Source organism: Papio anubis, chromosome 17 (genome assembly GCF_008728515.1).
Source record: "Papio anubis isolate 15944 chromosome 17, Panubis1.0, whole genome shotgun sequence".
NCBI classification, from domain to species: Eukaryota; Metazoa; Chordata; class Mammalia; order Primates; family Cercopithecidae; genus Papio; species Papio anubis.
The window spans coordinates 13,623,593-13,644,563 of NC_044992.1; the positions used below are offsets into that span (position 1 = coordinate 13,623,593).

The 20,971-nt window shown below is 36.2% G+C and overlaps 1 protein-coding gene and 2 long non-coding RNA genes across 5 annotated transcripts in view; 1 reads left to right on the forward strand and 2 right to left on the reverse strand.

Annotated features, from left to right (window-relative positions):
• LOC101019822 (protoheme IX farnesyltransferase, mitochondrial) overlaps nt 1–20,971 on the forward strand; it is a 139,832-nt gene that overhangs the window by 37,764 nt on the left and 81,097 nt on the right. The gene's annotated exons all lie outside the window — the stretch shown is intronic.
• LOC108582584 lies at nt 2,685–5,237 on the reverse strand. The gene is made up of 3 exons (XR_001896225.3): nt 5,159–5,237; nt 4,059–4,159; nt 2,685–2,768 (listed from the first exon to the last, which is right to left on the reverse strand). It is a non-coding gene; the product is annotated as an uncharacterized LOC108582584 (long non-coding RNA).
• LOC103878660 overlaps nt 15,729–20,971 on the reverse strand; it is an 84,822-nt gene continuing 79,579 nt past the window's right edge. The window contains exon 4 of the long non-coding RNA XR_001896223.2: nt 15,729–15,800. This is a non-coding gene — a long non-coding RNA (uncharacterized LOC103878660). The remainder of the gene's footprint in view (nt 15,801–20,971) is intronic.

The window sequence follows — 20,971 nt, forward strand, 5'->3', positions numbered from 1 at the left end:
CCACTGCTTTAATAGTTTCTACTTTTGATTTTTTTTCTGAGATGTTTACCCAAGATCCTGGCTATAATTTTTGTCTCAGGCAAACCCTGGCCCACATTTCTTTTTGTTTAATTACTCGTGGATAGCTAGGGTGATCATATGTACTTCTTTATGCCTGTGTTCATGGCATAATTACTAAGAATGCCTCTTTTACTTTCAAGTGTCCTAGTTTGGACAAGTAATTATATGATCTTGCTATTCATAGCCCACCTCTGCCTTCAATCTTTTATCGTAAATAAGATGTAAAAATATCTTTGTATCAAAACAAATCTCATCTTGAGTTCTTTTTTTTTTTTTTTTCCTTTTTTTTCGGCAAGTGTTCCCATGAGACAAGTAGAGAGTTCCTGACCACAGCCAAGGTCACCTGGCTGGCCTCAGCTTTCACCCTCTTTGTAGCTACATCTTGTTCTACTGTCAGCCGAATTGTAGTGTTTTACACACACACACACACACACACCCCACACACGACCGTAGAAAACATTTTATATCCATTATTACTCTGCTCTTAGTAAGTTGTTCTAGAATCTTGATGACTGATCTCCTTAGTTTTTACAATATTCCTGGCAGATTGTCTTCTCATTACTATGGCTCTGTAAGTGGACAACCTTGATGACTAGAATGCTCTTTCTCATCCTGAGCCAAAGTCAGCCTCCTTATAACTTCAATCTATTGGTCATAGTTCTGCTATGTGGAAAAACTCAGTGTTCTTTTTTCTTTCATGTGATAATACTTCCAGTGTATCACTTTCTGACTATGGTTAGTAGCCACTTGTGGTATTGCTGTATAATTATTCATTTATATCTCTTTCCTAGAGAACTCTTGACTTCTGGAAACCAATGATTATGACTTACATATTTTGTACATCCATCACTTCTGCCTACAAGCATATAGAGCAAGACAACAGAGTACAGCTTTGAAGGAATATGTATGAGGGAGGGGAAAAAGTAGCAATAAGTGTTCATGATAACAATAATTGCAGCAAACACTTGTGCTATATGCCAAATAATGTTCTAAGCATTGTACATACATTAGATCATTTGTTTGAGTCTAGGTTCATCAGGTTTCAAAAAAAGAGAGTTCTTTTGAAAGATCAAATAAATGGTGAATGAATTGATAACTTAGTCTTACCTTTAAGGAAAACCATTGATGTTCTCAGCGACTTTACTTTGGAGAAAATTAGAAGAAAGGCACAAAACATAAGTAGAGTTTCAGATCTGAGAAGCAGGTTATAATTAGAAAGGTAAGTGTGACAAGGGGATGTTATCTTTGGGATCTAGTGTGTCTGTGAATGTTGAATAATTTTTGTGAAAGCAAATGAAAGATCAAGAGGTGTGAGTAAAATAGGGTCAAGAAGAGACATGTTTTTTGTTTAATACTGACAATACTTGAGAGACATTCATGGCTGAAATAAGGTAAAAAAGAAGGGCTTTGGATAAAGAGCTCTGAAGTGTAGAGTAGGTAGGGCAAAAGAAAATTTACATCTTTTTAAACTCTGAAAGGAAAAACAGGTAAAGATTTTTTTGTTTTCCCAGTGAATACGAGATTAATATCTAATGCATTTTTCTCCATTTTCCTTTTCTCTGATGTTTCTTGTGTTTTGACTATACAGTCTGCCTAGAGCAATAGAAATTGACTTTCATCTTCTATGTTGAACAAAAGTGGTTATTAAATTTGGTGTTGTATTCCAGGAGAATAAGACTTACGTTAGTGAATACCAGTGATGTGATTTATTGAACATCATACATATAAGAAAAAAATCAATATGGGAAATATATTTTTCTTCTGAATGTTGTGATTTGTTTGACTTTGATGTTTTAGCTGCTGGGCAACTAGCATTCATTCAGTGGTCTCTGAAGTTCATAACTCGTGGCTTATTCAGATGATTCAAATTAGCTACTGCACTAGATCAGGTTTGCATAGAGAGTTCTTGAATACCATGTGGGAAAGAGTCTCTAACTAAATATGGTTTTTATATATAAGGAAAATGATGAGCATTACTGAACAATGACAGAAAGAAAATGCATTTTGAATGCAGACTCTCTTTTCCTGAATTTAAATAACCTCAAATAATTTCTAAATTACATTTGATTCCCCTTTCCAGAATGATCCATCTCAGTGGAGTGAGTTTGGCATTGATATTTATAACCAAAATAACTCCAGGTGAGGTTTTGCCAACAAATGCAGAAATTATGATAATTCGAACATGTATTTGTAAATAGTTTTTCAATAATTTACATGCCACTGGTCATTATTCGCTTCTTACAACGACTCTGTGAGGTGGCATTATTCCAGTATTGTAGAAGAAGAAAATGAAGCTTAATGGTACGATTGATCACACATGTCTGAAAGTGGTCAAATTGGGAGCAGAACCTGTGGACCCAGTTCACTACTATTTCCTCTCAAATGAGATGTCTTATTCCAGTTGCTACCTTGGAATCAGGCTATTCTTTATTAATACGAGTCTTTCTGCCACCAAGTTAACTGCTGACATCCTTGCCACGGTGTAGTAGACGTGGAGTTAACATAGTGGGTGTGGTGATGTATCTACCTCTGATGACATCGAGAGGATCTAGAGCACTTACATCTTAGTCAAACTAAGTGTTCCATTAATGTTAGCTATGATTATTGTTATTAACATAAAAGTTTGGTCTGGTTTTGGCCCACATCTTTCACATGTTCAGAATCTGAATATCTTGCAGTTATCTCCAGTCTTGGTTGAGTCTAGATTCCTGGGATTTCAGGAAAAAAAAAAAAAAAAAGCTCTTTTGTAAGATGAAATAAATGGTGAATGAATTTATAACTTAGCTTTAAGGAGAACCATTGACGTTCTTAGAGACTTTATTTTGGAGAAAATTACAAGAAAGGCACAAAACATAAGTAGTTTCAGATCTGAGAAGCAGGGTCTTAATAGAGAATGAGAAGGAGACGTGTTTATTTTTCTCAGGGCACTAAGACTTGGGTTATACTGGCAAACTTTAATATGTGTATGTTACGAATATATGTATATATTTATGTCAAGTGTGTATATACTTGTTTATGAATTCTTCATATTTGAATATGTGGCGATGACTTGGGTTCCGCAGACATCGATTTTCTACTCTTCGGTAAGCATTGTGGAATTATGTATGAGGTTCTGGTAAATCAAAGAAATATTGGTGGAAAAGAGTGATTCAAAAGCAGATAATTAATTGAGACATAAGGGAAGTGATACATTGTGGACTTGGGGAGTTATAATTCTTGGTGTGTATCTCTGGGTAGCATGTTGTAATTAAACCTGATTTGGGTGGCTTGGGGACTTGCTTCCTTCATCTCCCCACCACCCCCACCTAGCAGAGGTCAAAGTAGCATTCTTTTCTAATTATCTCTTTCTTTTCTTTTCTTTTTTGAATCTTCAGTTACATTTTGCCATTCTTGATGGTTTTTGTTCTTCTGAATCCCATTAGGCTCCTAGTTCTCTGCTCTGAACCACAGACTCCCCTCCCTGTTATCTGGCTTAGATTGACTCTTGGTTGACTGATGACTGATGGCACTGATGTAAAAACTGACTGTGTGACTGATCCCTGAGAGACTGTATCATTTCTTTGTCTCATACTCTCTTTGCCTTAGTGACAAACTGCTTTTAAGATTTAATTTGTGAACATCTTGATGCCTTCATATATATTTTTTACTTTTAAATTGGAATCGTTATATGATTCTGAATTCTAAACTGAGCCCCCAGACACTGAAAGGAATAGAAATTGGGGTGTCAGAGGGTGGTGGGGATGGACAGTAGAGCAGATGTTGTTATACCTATGCTTCTTTAACCCAGACTACCTTTTGAGACTTCTTTGTCTGTTGCTGTTTCTAACTAGTAATAGAGCTCCAGACTGCTTTAGGCAAGCTATTAGACCTTTAAAATTTGTGTGTAAGTGATTAAGTAAATCCTAAAATTCACATTTTCATGACCACCCATTTCTGTCTTACCAATTTTCTAAGAAGTTTTAGAAAATATTGTTGGGCAAGAAAGGGAAATTACTTACCTGTGTGATTAATCTTAAGGAAAATTTCACTGTGGCATTTCCTTCAGATCCTATGCCAGATTTCTTCCGGAAGCAACGATCACAGGGGGAACAAAGAAATTCTAAAGGATTTGAATGATGGAATGTAGAGATAGGATGAAACAAAAGAGAAATTTTGGTAGTTAATCAGATTTATGTATACTTGTAATCTAGAATATCTTTATGCTTTAAAATATACCAGGTAACCTTAAAATACTAAGTTAAAGTGCAGCTTTAGCTTTCATTCTGACTGGGCTTTCCTTAGTACTAAAAGATATTTACCTGCTAGCTTACAAGAAAGAAAACTGCCACTTACAAGAAAGAAAACTTTTATTTCAAGAAAGAACTACAAGTCTAATTTAATATTCCAACATTTTCATTGATATGTCTGAATAAAATTATGATCTGTTATTGCTTTTAGCAAAAGTATGATTGGTAATCTAGAAAATGCCATTGTGTTGTATTGCTGTCATTAGATGAAGTAAGTAAAAAGGATTAAATAGTTCTGTGTATAATTCCCTTAAACAGCTAGCTGAAGATATGTGGATAAAGATTCTTCCCCTAATGTTACTGATGTAATCTACTAACTTAAAATAATGGGGATTAAATAAAGCTTCTGACCTTAAGAACATATTGTTAAGACCACATTCTCAGTTCTTACAAACATGTTCAGGGATTTATAAATTAGGATATCAATAAAAGAATTTACTGAGGCTGAATTCCTTTCATGATTTTCACTTACTCTGAGTGAGTGAGTGAGTGAGTGAGTGAGTGAGTGAGTGAAGAGTGTATTTGAGTGAGCATGCACAAAGTGTAATGTATTTTTCCACAAGAGGAAAAATAGTTTATAAGTTTTCCAGCAGAACATACTCAGCCATCCTAAGTACCTAGGACTTAAGTAAAGTCAGGTTACATCAGAAATGACCCTTTTTGTAAACACTCAGTGAACCTTCAGGCTTTAAGACTTTAATACCTTTGAAAAGCAGTTCACACTTCCACAGAATTTTGTTTATTCTACTTAGTTCAAATTCAAATTATTGAGGTTGGGGAAGGCAGTTGAAATCCTCTTGACATTCACCCACCTATTAGAAAGTAATTCTGATTTGGCCGGACCAGAAAGCAGAATGTCATTACATAGTAGAAAGTGCTGATATTCTTTGCTGTTATTTTCTTGAAAGCTATTTTCTGGAAGGATCCGTGTATATGTATTGATTACTTTTGCTGGAGATAAAAAGATTGGTCCCTACTCTGAAGCAGCTTTCAGTCTGGTAGAGGAAGACAGATGAATAAATAAGTACAATAAAACAATAACATTTGTTGGCTTTGTAACAGAATATAGGCAGTGCCTTAGGCATATAAACGAAGGTATAGGGAGTGGCCATTTCTACCTGTGAAGGTCACGAAAGCTTCTCAGAGAAGTGACCAGAGCATCAAAAGGTTAGATGGGTTTTTTACTAGGTATGTGCATGTGATAGGGGAACTTTCCAGACAGAGGGAGCATCATGAGTAAAGACCCAGAGTAGTGAAATTTTATAACATGAGGGGCCGTTTGGGGAACTACAAACACTGCAGTGTAGCCGAAGCACAAGGTTGGGAGGATACTGTGAGATATTTGGCTAAAGAAGCAGGAGGGCAGGCCAAGAAGGGCATCATGTGCTTTGCTAAAGCAACCAGGCTTACCCTGTAGGTGTCCAGCAGCCATTGGTAGGTTTTGGTAACATAGTTAATGGCTTTCTGTTAATGTTAGGCTAGAGAAGGAAGACCTGACTTTGACCTGTAGACTGTGCATGATCTGATTCTTCTCAAGCCCCTTCTCCTTTCACTGTCCATGTCTGAACTATAGGATCTTCTAGATTTCAGCTAAAATGTCATTCATTCAACAGACATTTCAGTTGACCTAGTCATGCTCCTCTGGCATAACTTTAATTCTGTTTGTCCAATATCTTCATTTTCTCATCACAGAAAGCACCAAAAGTCAGCCCATGCATTTCAACCTCTCTTCTGTCCTCTGTTCTTGTGTGCTCTGTCCCCTTGCGCCTTCCTCCCTTCACTCCCTTCATACCCAACAAAACCTGTCATTGGGTTGAACTTGTCTTGACTCCTCCACAACAATTCTTGTCTTTGAAGGAGGACATATAATTTCTATATTATCATTTACCAAAAATGGATGATGATGAAAAAGAGCTTTTTTTCTGAAAACGGAATTTTTCGCAAGTAAGTAATAGAATGTAGTTTTGTCTCCTTATTTTCATGTTGAGACAGTGAAGCATGAAATATCTCAGCAGCTTATATAGCATCAAGCCATAGGTACTGAATTTTAACTCATAGTTTCAGCTGCTAGCCATGGACAATTGTGTCTTCTTGAATTATACCCTAAAAGAGCTCATTGTTTTTAAATTTTGAAAGAGGAGGAGTGTGTTACTGCTTTAGCATTCAAAAGGTAAAATCACAGAGACTCAAAATTGCTTCAAGAAACACCTGGAAATTGCAAATGTGTTTACAATTATTTCTTTACTGATGGCATTATGTTTCAGAAAGTGCCATTAATTGTGATAGAGTAACACACAGCCCTTTGTGAAATTTAAGTCTATTGAATATCAGCACCTTCAAAGACAATAAAAATTCCAGCCTGCATTTATCTATTCCCATGTGAGGCGTTACTACAATGTATATTGTATCTTTCCATGTGAAATTCTTTGGCCTAATCGCCTCTCATTTATACTCAGTTGTCTGAGGTCAGTTTTCCATTTTGCAGTTGTCAAACAGCTGTCAAATTAAAACAGCAGATCCTAAAGTTAATTTACTTTTTGTGTCATTCCATATTAGTATACTTTTTGACTTCAGTATTTAAAGAGTTATCCACATTTCTTAAGCATCCTTTCCCTCAGTTATCCCATTTTTTCCTGCAACTGTTCACACATACATTAAGTATGATACTCTAGATACCATTATTTTCCAAGCATAGTGTTTAAAAATTCACATGAACTTTAAAAATAAACACTTGAATTAGGCATTCAGCCAATTAACTCCAGTGTTCTTTCTACAAGAAGAGAAAATCAAATCACTTTAAACATGTCATCCTTATTTTCATTGTCATGCTTATTTTCATCCTCATTTTCATCATCATTTCTATCAAGTTGAAATCTCAATAGTAATTGTACATAGAATTCATAATTGCATTCTAAATGTCAGTATAGGTTAGTATAATAGTAAAAAATTCAGCATTCATTTTTAATAATTCATTGATCAAAGAAATATTTCTGATTATGCTATTGATGTTTTACTACAAAGTACCTCAAGTTGCCAGCGGGTGACATTAACACCGTAATCCTCTGTAAAAGAAGTCCAGCCCTTAGGTGTTTGATGAATACTTTAGAGTTAAATAATTTGGTGAAAGACCTATAGTCATATCCATGTAGAACTCTTAGTTGTTAGATAGAAAATACCTAAAATGAATATTCTTAAGTTATGATAATTAGGGATTACATGTAGTTGCATAAAAATGTCCGTATATTAGTTTATTTAACCTTTTCCACTAAGGTCATTTTAATCAATAGTTGTTTGCTAATTACTTTCCATAAACTTGCAAGTTAGATAGGGTTTAATGTAATCTTTTCTAGAATTTTGACACATTCTCCTCTGAGATCTCCTAACTCCTTGTATATGGCTCTGTTACATCATTTATTAAATTGCACTTCAATATATTTTTATGCATCTGAATGTTCCACTAGCCTATGAGTCCCTCTCTTGCTATAAGGGCATATTTTATTCATCTTGATTCTTGGTACCTGACAGGCACTCAGTGAATGGCTGCTAAATAAATGAAGGAGAACGTGGGTCAACAAATGAGAACATAAACTCAACAATTAAAAGGGGCTAAACACACAGTGTTACTTAGTTTCTTTATTACTCCAAATTCATCAGTGCTGTCATTTAAAAATGAAATTACATTTTAGGATGTACAGAGGAAGATAGTCCTATTGTTCGTACACATTTTCTTGGAAATGTATTAGTCAGTGAGCTTATAATAAAACAAGTTGAATTAAAATTTGGTTAACAGTCACCAGTCAGAGTGGCTATTATTAAAAAGACAAGAAATAACAGATGTTGGAGAGGATGCAGAGAAAAGGGAACTCATACCCTGTTGGTAGGAATGTAAATTAGCACAACCTTTGTGGAAAATAATATGGAGATCTCTCAAAACTAAAAATAAAACAATCATTTGATCCAGCAATCCCACTACTGGGTATCTACTTAAAGGAAAAGAAATCAATGTATCAAAAAGATACCCGCACTTATACATTTATCACTGCACTACCACCATAGCAAAGATATGCAGTCAACCTAAGTGTCCATCAATGGTTGATTACATAAGGAAAAAGTGGATAAGAAAATGGAATACTATTCACCCATTAAAAGGAATGAAATCATGTCTTGTGCAGCAACATGGAACCAGAGTACATTATCTTAAGTGAAACAAGTCAGACACAGAAAGATAAATGCTGCGTGTTTTCACTTGTAAGTGGAAGCTAAATAATGTGTACACATGGCCATAGAATATGAAATGATTGACAGTGGAGACTCAGAAGGGTGACAGGGTTTGGAAAGGGTGGATGATGAGAAACTGGTACAATGTAAGTTACTCAGTTGGTGAATACTCTAAAAGCTCTAACTTCACCACTGTGCAATCTATACATGTAATAAAATTACATTTCTACCCCATACATTTGTTTTTAAGAACATGGTATACTAAGGGAAGAGATACAATTAAGCTAAAGTTAGTGGCAATGTAAAAGTTATTTATAACAGCAAAGCAGTTTTTTTCATATAACGGTAAATGAAATTGTGTATTTATTTCATCTTCTTTGTCATTTGAAAGCTGTTAAAAGTTACCCTTCATTAACTGGTACATCAGTCCCCCTTATCCTTTCTGGTGTTCCAGTGACCCACAGTCAACTGAGATCTGAAAATATTAAATGGAAAATTCCAGAAATAAACAGTTCCTAAGTTTAAGTTGCCAGCCATCCTGAGTAGCTATTAGTGAAAATGTATTTCAAAGATACATTTTCTCATCAGAAATTTCATTACTAGAGGAAAACACAAGCTAGGAGATACAGAAACCCAGACTCTTTCTAGATCTAACTGCCTTCTCACCAGCTCCGCCTAGACTTATGCAGGACACTACAAGTGTAACATTCCTACGGCTTCTGATCTTTCTCCTCAAACCGGCTCTGACTTCCATCTCAGCTACTGTTAATCCAATCTGCTGGTTGCTCAGGCCAGAAATGCTGGAGTCATCAGTGACTCCTGGTTTCTCTCAAACCCCACATTCATGCCATCAGGAAATTATGCTGATTGCGCACACACGCGCGCACACACACACACACACATGTGTTAGCTGTGGAAGTTGTGAAGAATGATTAGAGGATGGCTGGACTTTCCAGCCAGTTCTCACAGCCTTCACGTTAGCACCACCATCATCTCTTGCCAGGGTTGTAATGACTTCTTTATTGGTATTACTACTTCTACCTTCTCCTTCTACAGCATCCTCAGTACAACATCCAGGGTGATCTTCTGGAAATATAAATGAGATCATATCCCTCTTCTCATCAGCACCTTGCAGAGGGACTCCCCTCATCCTGTGTGAACATTGTGCCACCCACCCCCAACTCCTGGTTCTTCACATACTGGTCAACACGTTCTTTTCATGTTAGTTATCTTAAATTTTGAGAAAAGTAACATGGGCTTATGTTCGTGATGCTTTAATTACAAATACTTACTCATTATTTGTATTTCCCTTTTTGTTAGTTGCCAATATTGTTGTCATATCTTTTGTCCATTTGAGCATGAAGACATTTTCTTTTTAAACAACATACAAGGGCTTTTTTTTACATTAAAAACCTTAACCCTTTGTTACAACTATTTTTCTGATCCGATCCCTTACTTAGCTCTTTATGTTTATTTTGGGTTGTACGGAGGCTTTACATTTCAAAATATCGCATCTTTTTTTGTTTTGTTTTGTAGTTTCTTCCTTGGGAAAGATCATTACAAAGGCTTTACATAGTAATATGTGGGTTAAAAAAAAATGTGTGAGGTGGTGATTTAACTTAATTCGGTCCTAAACTGTTAGCTGGTTGTTCTGGTCTTATTTTTAAATGCCGCTCTTAAATGTGCTACATTATGCTGTATTTTGAATTTGTTACTGACTCGTTATTCTGTTTTCAAAATCACATCCTATGTCTCTGAAACGAGAGAAGTTCCCTTATCCCCCTTGCAGGGCGTGTGACAGGGGTGTGGCTCGCTCCTTTGGTGCCCCGCTCCTCAAACCCCAAGGGGGAACATGCAGACAGGCAGGTGCAGAGGTCGTGGGGAGCGTTTTTAGGCCCTGACCCAAAATCTGACCCAGCGTCTAGGGGTGAGGTTTGCAGCTCCCAAAACCCAAGTGGGCATATATTCTTTCCACTTTGCTGTCTGCTGGCGGCTTGTGTTAATCAGCTCAATTAGACCTTCTGCCTTATCCCAAGAACAGAGGGCTCTGTATCCCACGTTCTTGCCCTGTATTATACCAGAAAAATCGGATCACATGTGGGCTTGGAGGATGAGTGCAATATTTTATTGGGTGGTGGATGTAGCTCTCAGCGAGGTGGATGGGGAGCCAGGAGGGGAATGGAAAGGGAAGGTGGTCTTCTCCTGGAGTCAGGCTGCCCAGCTAGCTGGACTCTCCTCTGACCTTCCCGGCTGAATTCCCCTCGGCATCTGCGTTATTCCGCCGTTGATGGCCTCCCAGTGTCTGCTGGTGTCCCTCGGTGTGTTTTTCTGCTTTTCTTGACGTCCAGCTGCTCGTGTCTGTGCTCGCTAGGGTCTCGAGTTTTTATGGGCACAGGATAGGTGGGCATTGCAGGCCAAAAGGCAACTTTTGGGGTGCGAAAATGTAAATGCTTGTCCTCATTCAGGTCCATGAACACAGGCCTGAGGGTGGAGCCCTCACCAGGGACCCCGCCCTTCTCTACCCAGCATTTCCCTGCCGCCCCCCGCCCATGTAATCTGTTATTTACTTTAATATCTGAGAGAGCAAGTCTTCCCACAGTGCACTTCTTTTCCAAGATGTATTTAGTTCTTTTAATTAGTTTATTGTTTCAGATGAGGTTGAGAATTACTTTTTTAAGTTCTTTTTAAAAAGTAGGATATAATTAGAACTACATTGTATCTGCCTATGTATTTGTATAGAGTATACATCTTTGCACTATTTTAATCTTCCTAACCAAATGTATTTCTTAGACTAAGACCATTTACTAACACTTGATGGCAGGAGGGTGGCTAACATTAGACAATATTAAATGTGCAAATCAATGTGAAGATGAATCCATTTCAGAAGTACAGGAGAAAAGACTTAAAATTTTTTTTAAATGCTACTTTTTTCCTGATTTCTCATGTTTCATATTTCATGGTAAAATATATTTCAAAAATTTAGATCTGTATCTGTTTTTGAATGTTCATTTCTAGGTTTTCTTAGCTCTTAGATTTTTTAGTTTCTTTAAAATAGTTCCATTTCTTACCCATTTTCTTTTTATTTCTATAATACGTGTAGTCAGGAAGCTTTTTTTTTCATACAAATATGTTGTCATATCTTCTCTTAGTTCTTTTAGGTATTGAGAGTAAATGACAAATGCTTTTCAAAATGTGCTTTTGTTTTTCTCTAGTAGGATTGTTTTTTTCAAATAAACTTTCCCTCACCTCTCAGTATTGTTTTCCTTTTTTTATGTCAGGGAGTTTTGACAGTTTCAATTACTGTTATTTCCCTCTGTTTATTCATCATTGAACTCAGTGAGGTACATTCAGTTGCAGTATTTGCTCATATGCAGAGTGTGTGATAGTGTGATATTTACTGGAATCTGTAGTGTCTACAGACTTGATGTTACAGGCCTCCTCTCTGCTCTTGTGATTGCCAATCATCGACAGGTATGTATCTCCTACCTAATGTTTATGGAGAGTTCATCTGCTCTGAGGTTACATTTCCTGGTCCTATTTCAGATATTTTGTGAAAATTTGTAATTTATGCCTTTATTAAAGCAATTTATTCATGTGTTCAACTTGTGTTCAACTGTTATTTATGTCTTCAACTGAGCGTCTGTCACTCAGCTCTGGGGATACAATGGTAGGCAAAAAAAAAAAACCCTGCCATGATCTTTGTTGTCAGTGGACCTATTGCCTAGTGAAGAATGAGGATAAAGATAATAGTTAAATAATTATACATTTTATTTTAAAATTATAAAATTGCTTTAGTGGGAGCTGCAAATTGAGTGATACCTGGTACTATTTGAATTTGTAAAAGGGATTGAAGTGATGCTTGAGCTGAAATCCTAAAGATGAATAGGAGTTTTCTGGGCAATAGGACAAGGAAGAGGGTTCTGGGCAGAGTGAATAAGATGTGCACAAGCCCATTGACAAGAGGAAGCATGGTTTAGAAAAACTGAGAGCCCTGTGACGAGACAGAGACAGAAAGGGGAGTGTCGAGTGAAATGAGGGTGGAGATCAGACCATGAATAGTCTTATAGACTATGTTAAGATTTTCTTTGATTTTAGTTTTGGAGCATTAGGAAACCATTGTCAGGCTTTAGAGAGAGAGACCTGATCAGATTTGTTATTTGAACCAGACTGGATACAGAGAGAATGTCCAAAAGGCCTTCTGCCATACTCTAGACAAAAGGTGATGATGCTTTACACTAGGGTGATGGTTGGGGGGATAAATTTAAAAGATATTTAAGAGATAAAATAAATGATATTTAGAGATTGATTAGCAGTGGTGGAAAGAGAGAAAGAAGTTTATGAGGATGACTCCTAGGGTGTAGCTTACAAAATTAGGTGGATAGTGATATCATTGACCACCCAGAGAGGACCTAGGTTTGGTGGAAGGATCATAATTTCGGTTTTGGATATGTTGACTTTGAGGTTGCCTTCAGTGTAGCCAAGAGGAGACATCAAGTCGATAAATGAATATGTAGGTCTAGAGGTCAGAATAGAGGAGCATGTTGGAGATAGAAACTTAAGAATCATCGGCACAGAGATGGTAATTGTAGCCATGGATACTAATGAGATTAAATGACCTAGGATTAGCCTTGAAGAGCTACATAATTGAACAGCATATGGAAGAGGATGATGTTGCAGAGGACATAAAGAAGAAAACCAAGGTATCACAGAAGCAGAGGGCATATTTCAAGGAGGAAGGAAGATTAATAGAATGCTGTCATAAGGTGATGTGAGCTGAAGACTAGAAGAGTCCATTGGATATAGTGATGAAGACACCAGTGATGACCTTAGGAAAAGCTGCTTTGTTGGTCTGTTGGATGGGGAAGCCATAGACCCACAGTGAGGCAGAATTCCAGAAGATGTCATTCAGATGGGATAAAAATGAATGGTAGTTCCAGGACTTATGCAGCACGGTAGCCATGAGAAGCCAAATTAGAGACAGAAATAAGTGATGAAACATAGACCGTGAGTACAGATAATTTTACACAAAAATGATGAGTGAAAACTGTATCCTCTGGAATATAATGTCCCACAATTTGTGAAAGCTTGGCCTCTCTAATCAATGGCTTTATATCCTAAAGCTTAGATCCCTAGAAATACGGGAATTATGATGTGGAGAACCTACATCTTTGTAACACTTCCCATGCAGGCACTGGTTATGTTTTCCTTCTCCATTTTCTCTCCTGACATTTTCATCTCTTTGTCCTTTGCTTCTGTAACCTGGGTGAATGTGTCATGCTCACTCTGCCTGTGACTAACTGGCTTAACTTCCTTGGGGATGGATTTTGTTCTTTAGCATTTGTAGTGCTGATTTCAATTCCGAAAATGTATTTTTAAATTTATTTGTTCATAACTTCCAGTTCTCTTTTTATATCTTGTCTGCCTCAGCCAGATGTATTTCATCTCACTCTTGATATCAGGCTTTATGATCTGAATTTTGTGAGTAGGAAGTAATGATTTTTAAAATTGTGTATTTATTCCCAGGCACTTTCTAAAAACCATGGCAAGGAAAAGAGAATAATAAATTGAAAAACTTAAGTCAGAAGCAAGGTTAATGCTGAGGGATGCATATGTTAATATCCTGCACTGTTGCTATCATGGTTGCAACTTAGTCACTTGGGCTTCGAGCAACCTAATAATTAAAGTAACAATGAAAATATCGTGAGTTCTAACAGTTGCAGTATCCTGATAGGCTGCATACCACAATGGCTAGGAACACAGATGTGAGCCCTGGCTGTCACTACTTGTAGTTGTGTGACATGGGGCAAATTACTTTTCTATGTTTTGATTTCTTCATCTGCACAATGGAGATAGTAATAATAGTATCTATCTGCATCATTTGCTCTCATTGGAGACGGGTAAGACAGACATTACTTCTACTCCCCAAACCTAGTGGGAAATGTAAGATATGTACACAAATAAATGCAGTTTAATTTAGAACATAAATAAAATAAAGTGATAGAGAATATCACAGAAAAAAGATTATCTCTGGCTTGTGTGGTGGAAAGTGGTAGTGAATGCTTCCAAAGGAAGTGGTGCATTTTAGCTGGAGTACACAGGGTGTACATGATTTGCAGATGAGGAGAGGAGGATTTTAGTCAGAAGAAATAACCTGAGCCCAGAGAGGGAAGCTGCGAAGCATACTCATGTGCATGTGTGTAGTGTGGGGAGGCCTAGAATGTCAGATGGCAAAAAGGAAGTAGTTGGCCATACTGCTTGGGTTATGTTGTTGAGTATCAGAATTGCCCAGCTCTAAAGAGTTGAGATTTGATTCTGTAGGCAATAGGGAGCCATTGAAGTGGGCAAAGCCTAGAGGCATGTTGACCAGTTCAGGTATTATTGCCATCACCCCAGCAACTACAGGAAACAGGAACTTGGAAATGATGGAGATAATGCAGAAGAGGAAATGGATTTGAGGCCAAAAAGGGCCTTCATTCTGAGAAAGTTGATTTAATTTGAGCTGTAACTTTATTAGTAAACAAAGAGGCACTTGTTTGCCTGGGTGTCAGGCACCCCTTTGTGATCAGGGTCCTTATACTTATAAAACACACGAGGCTGCAAAATCTTCAGTGTGCTCTGGCAATCCCCATCAACCAACTAAATGAGTTGATACTCACCGTCTGTAATCTTACCAAATCCTTGCTTATCCACTTACAGTTTATCATCATTTGTTCAGTTAAATTTTTAAAAATAGAGGAAACCAAGAGACATTTAATATGATCATATATGATTCTGGTGAGAGAAAATTTTTTTTTCTGTACTTTTATTTGCTATTAAATGATTTTCTGTACAGGGCTGCCTGAAGCCTTGGTTAGTGGCAGTGACTCTTGGGATTATCTGAGGGAGAAAAATGCCCTTGTCCACCTATAAGGAGTCCTGGCAGTTGGCGATTGGTGCCAGGATCTCTGAGACTTGGCCTGTTCATTGCCACAGAATACATTCATTGTACCATCTCTTAGTTATCTTAAACACGAGGTTACTGGCCAGCCCATTGGCCAAAGTACTGTTGCTTCAATAAACCACATTAAATTAATATCTTTTATAATTATACATTAGCCAGAAACCAACTAAATCCTACCTGTACCCAAAGAAACCAAGATAATATTTCTCTAGTGCTTGCCTTTGGAGGAGCTGCTTCTACATGGCATCTGCGCAGTTCAAAAATGGTTTGAGAACAGCAGCCAAGCCAGGTCAGCACTGGAAAGAGAATAGCACCAAAGCGGATATGTCAGTTGGATGTGGAGAGGGAGCTAGGAGTGACAATGATAGTATAATGCCTTAGATTTTTAGAGCACTTTACAGTGCTATTTCATGTACCCTGTCTTTGATCTACCCACAGTTCTCTGAGGCATATGGAACAGGTTTCACCACATGAGTAAAGATTAGGAAACTGAGGCCCAGAGTTAAAATTCCTTGCCTCAGCACCAGAGCTTAAACTCCAAATTCCAATTTCTTCTATCATTAAACTTACTTTTTCTACCAGCTCAATCAGTAAACTCTTGATTTGGGGAAGTTATTGCTTCAGAATTTTAAGTTGCATATTCACAATCTATCATAGTGAATCTGAAATCCAAAATGCTAAATCTCTTCTCAGCAGCATTAATTACTCAGTAATTTTCTCAAGATCATTTGGATAGAATGGACTCACAGGCCATATTATTGATGTGTGAGCCGTGAACATTAAAACTTCTTTAAGAATTCAGAATTTTTTTCCAGTGTAGATAAAGTAGCCTAGAGCATGATGGAAACACATGAAACTAGTTTGTCTGATTAAAAAGAAAAATTTATACAAATCATAAAATTAGGAAGGCGGTTTGTAATGAAAGCCATTAAATAGAGAATGTAAATGTTATTTCTGTAGTCTATTTAGTATTACGTTTTAAGGTAAATAATGTATCCCAAAGAAACTGTGAAATCGATTAATAAATTCACTCTCCTCCAGTGTTAGGCAACGTGAGATGGAGTTAACCAGGGCTTTCTGTGGATGGAGAAGCATTCTTGTGCTCACATGGGGTGTGGAAGGGCTAACACTATGAGAACAACAGGTGCATGCAATTTCTGTTCAAGAGTAGTTTAAGTATCTTTAATCATTCCGTTTTAAGTCAAACCATATGATCTTGAGACATAGACATTTTTTCCTTTCAGTATCAAGTACTTTTTTTTTCCTCAATGCTCCATATTAGTAGTACCCAGCTGTGAAACTAGGCTTGCCTTTTGTTACTTAAAAGCAGATAAAATGTTTACAACAGTTACAGTTGATTGCATGGTGGTTAGTTTCACATTTCTCACTCCTGTCAAGGTGACTGTGGGTCTCTAAAGAATAAATCAGGTTGCCTGACTCTTGTTTTCTGCTCAGTTCAGCTATAAATAGGTTAGTTGTTGCATCGAATATTGCAGGGTGACCACTCCGTTAGACTTGACAACTCTTTTTTAATGATAGAAAGAATTGCTTCGTCTCTGTAACTTGGCACAAAATTTGTGAATTGCAAGCCAAGTAGAGAGATTTGTATTTAGAGTTTATTATACTTTATTACCATTTTATCAAAGATAGGGAAGTAGAATATTTTTAGGGAAGCAGAGCCATACCCTAAGCATATTACACAGTAAGTTTTTTCCTAATTTCCATTCGCATAAAGTTAAGGGGTGAAAATCAAATTCCCTAGGACAACTCAGGGTAGATTATTTTTTCTTATTCTGTTCAGAATATTAGAGTTTGGGAATGCTGTTGCCAGTCCCACTGTGCTTTTTTGGTCAATGTTTCTTCTCACAGTTCATGTTGCACGTGTAATTTGTTAATGGGCTTCTTGATAATTAAGATGGTATATTCATTTCATAACAGTAGGTTGTTAGGATTACATAAGACAGGAAAAAAGTGACTTTCCATGTTCTTGCCCTCGATGGTCCGGTGCAGATACCTCTGTGGAGTGTTTTGGGGTGAAGTTCAGCTAACTGTGCTTTCCTCTTTCGTTTCTTTATCTATCATAATGTGACATCTTCCTTCCCCTGTAGGATGGGCTTGTGCGGACTGAGTGTTTTGATGTTATGAGAATGTTCACATTTTAGATCTTACTTGTTTAATGTTGAGTCACAACCAGGTTATGAGCTATACTTGAAACAAATGTGCTCCAATTTTAGAAATCTTCCCTTTTGTGTAAAACTTACTTCAATCTCGTTATTTTTTCTGTTGCTTTACTAGTTTTCACTTTGAATTGAAATCCACTAAAAAATGGTCAGTAAAAGCAAGTGACAAATTGATTTATGAGATGCTGGTTGGGTTTCCCCCACTAAAATGTGAACAGTGAAATGTGAACTTCATCTTTAAACGTATTTACACAGGTTGTCACTGACGAATGCACACTGGTAAAATAGCTACAGGAATGTTTTTATCCTGCCACATCTAGTTGAAACGTTTCATGGAGGCTGTAGTTTTCAATATGCACTGAAAATAGAAGGCTGTACTCCTACAGCTGATAGGAAGCGACAGCATGCCTGTTTTGCACAACATTGTCAGCCTATTAATAAAACTGTAAGAAAATCTTATGACTCTCTAAAATGGAATTTTAGGTTGTTATTTGTAATGTTTACAGTGTCAAATTCATTCTTTGTTGAATTAGCCTTGTGTTAAGGGGATTGCAATTAACAGGGAAAGAAATTGGCTATTGAAAAGTAAATTTTTACTTTAATACTGAAAAGCACATTGTAAAAATTTAAAACATATTCAGAGCCCAATATTCAGAGCCAGACAATGAAATGCAGCTCTTTTGGGAGGCAAATACATTTGAGAGAGGATTACAAAGGGAAATGCCTATGAGTTTAAAGAACTAAACCAGGGCTCCTACCAGTGTTAGTAGTTGAGGCATGTGTGTATTCATCTTTATTGTATGTTCTCAGAGAGGACTTCACGGCTAATGTTCTGGGTAGTAGATGGCATCCAATTCACTTTCGGTTTTTAAAATACATGTCAATACTTAAGTAGGGTAGACAGCAGCACTAATCATATTAAGCACAGTGTCTGAACTCACAGTGAATGCATAATTAATGTATTGTTTTAGAGGACCTAATATATTAGTCAAGGGCAAGAGCTTCATGCATAACTTGTTCTGTGAGTGAGGAGGAGAACTATTCCACGGTGCTGTTTGTACCACCGCAGCTAACTCTGCTCACTAAATCTATTTTGTTACACCTCTATTAGGAGCCAAAGCCATCAGACAACCTCCATTACAGTGTTTGCCACGGAGAACTCTCTCTGGGATAGTAAATGCTAATTCGGTGTCAATTAGAAAAATGCTTCTAACAAAACACTGCGATTAATAAGGGGTACTTGTGTTGATTCATTGCTGGGTTCTTTTTTTTCTGATTCCTTATAAGGATGCATCTTTCATTACTTTCTATTTATTATTTTAAATATGTTTAGCTTGAAGGCACTTTGCCATTTCATCTTTATTTTAAAATGTATCCAAATGTTTACTTCTCCATCAATATCCATTTAAAGTTAAGCCATTTGGGTCTCACTAATTTAAATTCCTTTAGCCAATCCATTGAATAAAAGGTTCAGTATAAACTCTTGAATTACTGCATTCAAACACACTTTTAAAAGTTTCTGATTTCTATAATCCTCTTAGTTTTGAAGATGTATAATGTATATTTTAAAAATAAATTCACTTTTAATAAACATCCTGTTACCACAGCTAATTAACAACTGAAAACCAAAACTCTTTTCTCTTTGCAGTATTCTGACTTTATATAGTAGATGTGTTCAAATTTTAGTATGTTATTCTGTACTTTTATGCATATACATTTTTTAAGCTGCCTAATTGAACTGTGTGTGTTTTATGGTGACAGTGGTCACAGTTTTGTTGCTGTTATTATTTTGATGAAATTCATCTTTTGTTCAGCTCATCGATATTAGGGTGTTGGTGACAAGGGATGTCTGTTGGATGGGAGGATGCAATGGAGTACAGCATGAGGGGGAGAACTTGCTAAATGTCCCTTTGATAACTTGGTGTTTTATTTAATTCTTTCAAGCTCCTAAAGTATTGACGTCTCTCTTTTTTTGCTTTATATAATGTTTTATTAGTATTTAAAATTTATGGGGAGATATTTACTTTAAATATTAATCAGTATGAGCATTACTGAAATATGCTAAATCTTATTGATTTGGTCTCTGATTTGTTTTTAACTTTAGAAAAAAATAGATTGTTAGTGACTCGAATTCATGTTTCCTTGAGTAATAAATAGAATCACGAATTTGGTGCAAATGACTGAATTTCCTAATTTTCATATTTTAATCTTTGAACTATAAACTTGAAAGAAAATAGTTTAATTTGACCAAAACTGTGTTATAACTTTTGAATTACTTTTGGCTTTTTAAAAGAGAGTTAATTTTAAGGAAAGTTATAAAGAAACTTGTTTTAGCTATTTGTCATCTTCACTAAACCAAACTTTCTACTGTAGATGTATATTTTTAAAAAATTGATGTTTTGAATAGATTATTGTTTGAAGAATACTTTTCCTCTGTGTCTTTTCCTGGTGTGCTACCAGTCAGTAAAGTTAGAACATTGAGACATTCTGATAGAGTTCAAGACAGCTCAACTGTAAGCATATTTTAGCTGTTTATCATTCTTACCTCAGTTACCTCAGTTTTTACATATATTTATGTACTGAGTGCAGGGAAAGAGAGAGAAAGTATATTCTGTTGTAAAATCTTCTTAATGATTATAAATAAAAATAAGCCAGTCAGTTTAAATATTTTGTACCTATAGGAATTTTTTAAATCACATACAAAAATTCAAGTGCAATTAATGCATTCTATTTATAATATTCATGCAGATCAAAGCGAAGAAATAATATTGCACTAGTGATTTCTGTTAACAATTCTATATGTGTGTGAATGTGCTGCACTGAGAATGTATGCATTGGCTTTGTGTTTAAAATATTAACATTGTTACTCTTTTTGTATTTAAAAATTAAAAGTAATATTTTTTGTCCACTTAGATGTCCTTTTATTAATTACATACTACTGAGAAGCTATTATTTTGCCCTCAAATACCAAAATAGTATTTGACCACATCAAAGTTAGCACCACCTTTAGAAGTGTTTTAAATTTTTTTCAAAAGTTGCATTTTTAATAGTAATTTGAATCTTTAAGTGTGTGTGTGTGTGTGTGTGTGTGGTTTTTAAATTACAGCATTGAACTTAGAAGGCCTGCCTAGCCAGTACCTCAAATTTGTTGCAGATGCTGTATATAAATCTGATTTATCTTTTTTTTTTTCTTTAAGTCTAGACGTTTTCTGTTTAATTTTACTCTTTTTGGTACCTCTAATACTAATAAGAACATTTCACTGAACTGAACTCTTAGTAAAAGAAAA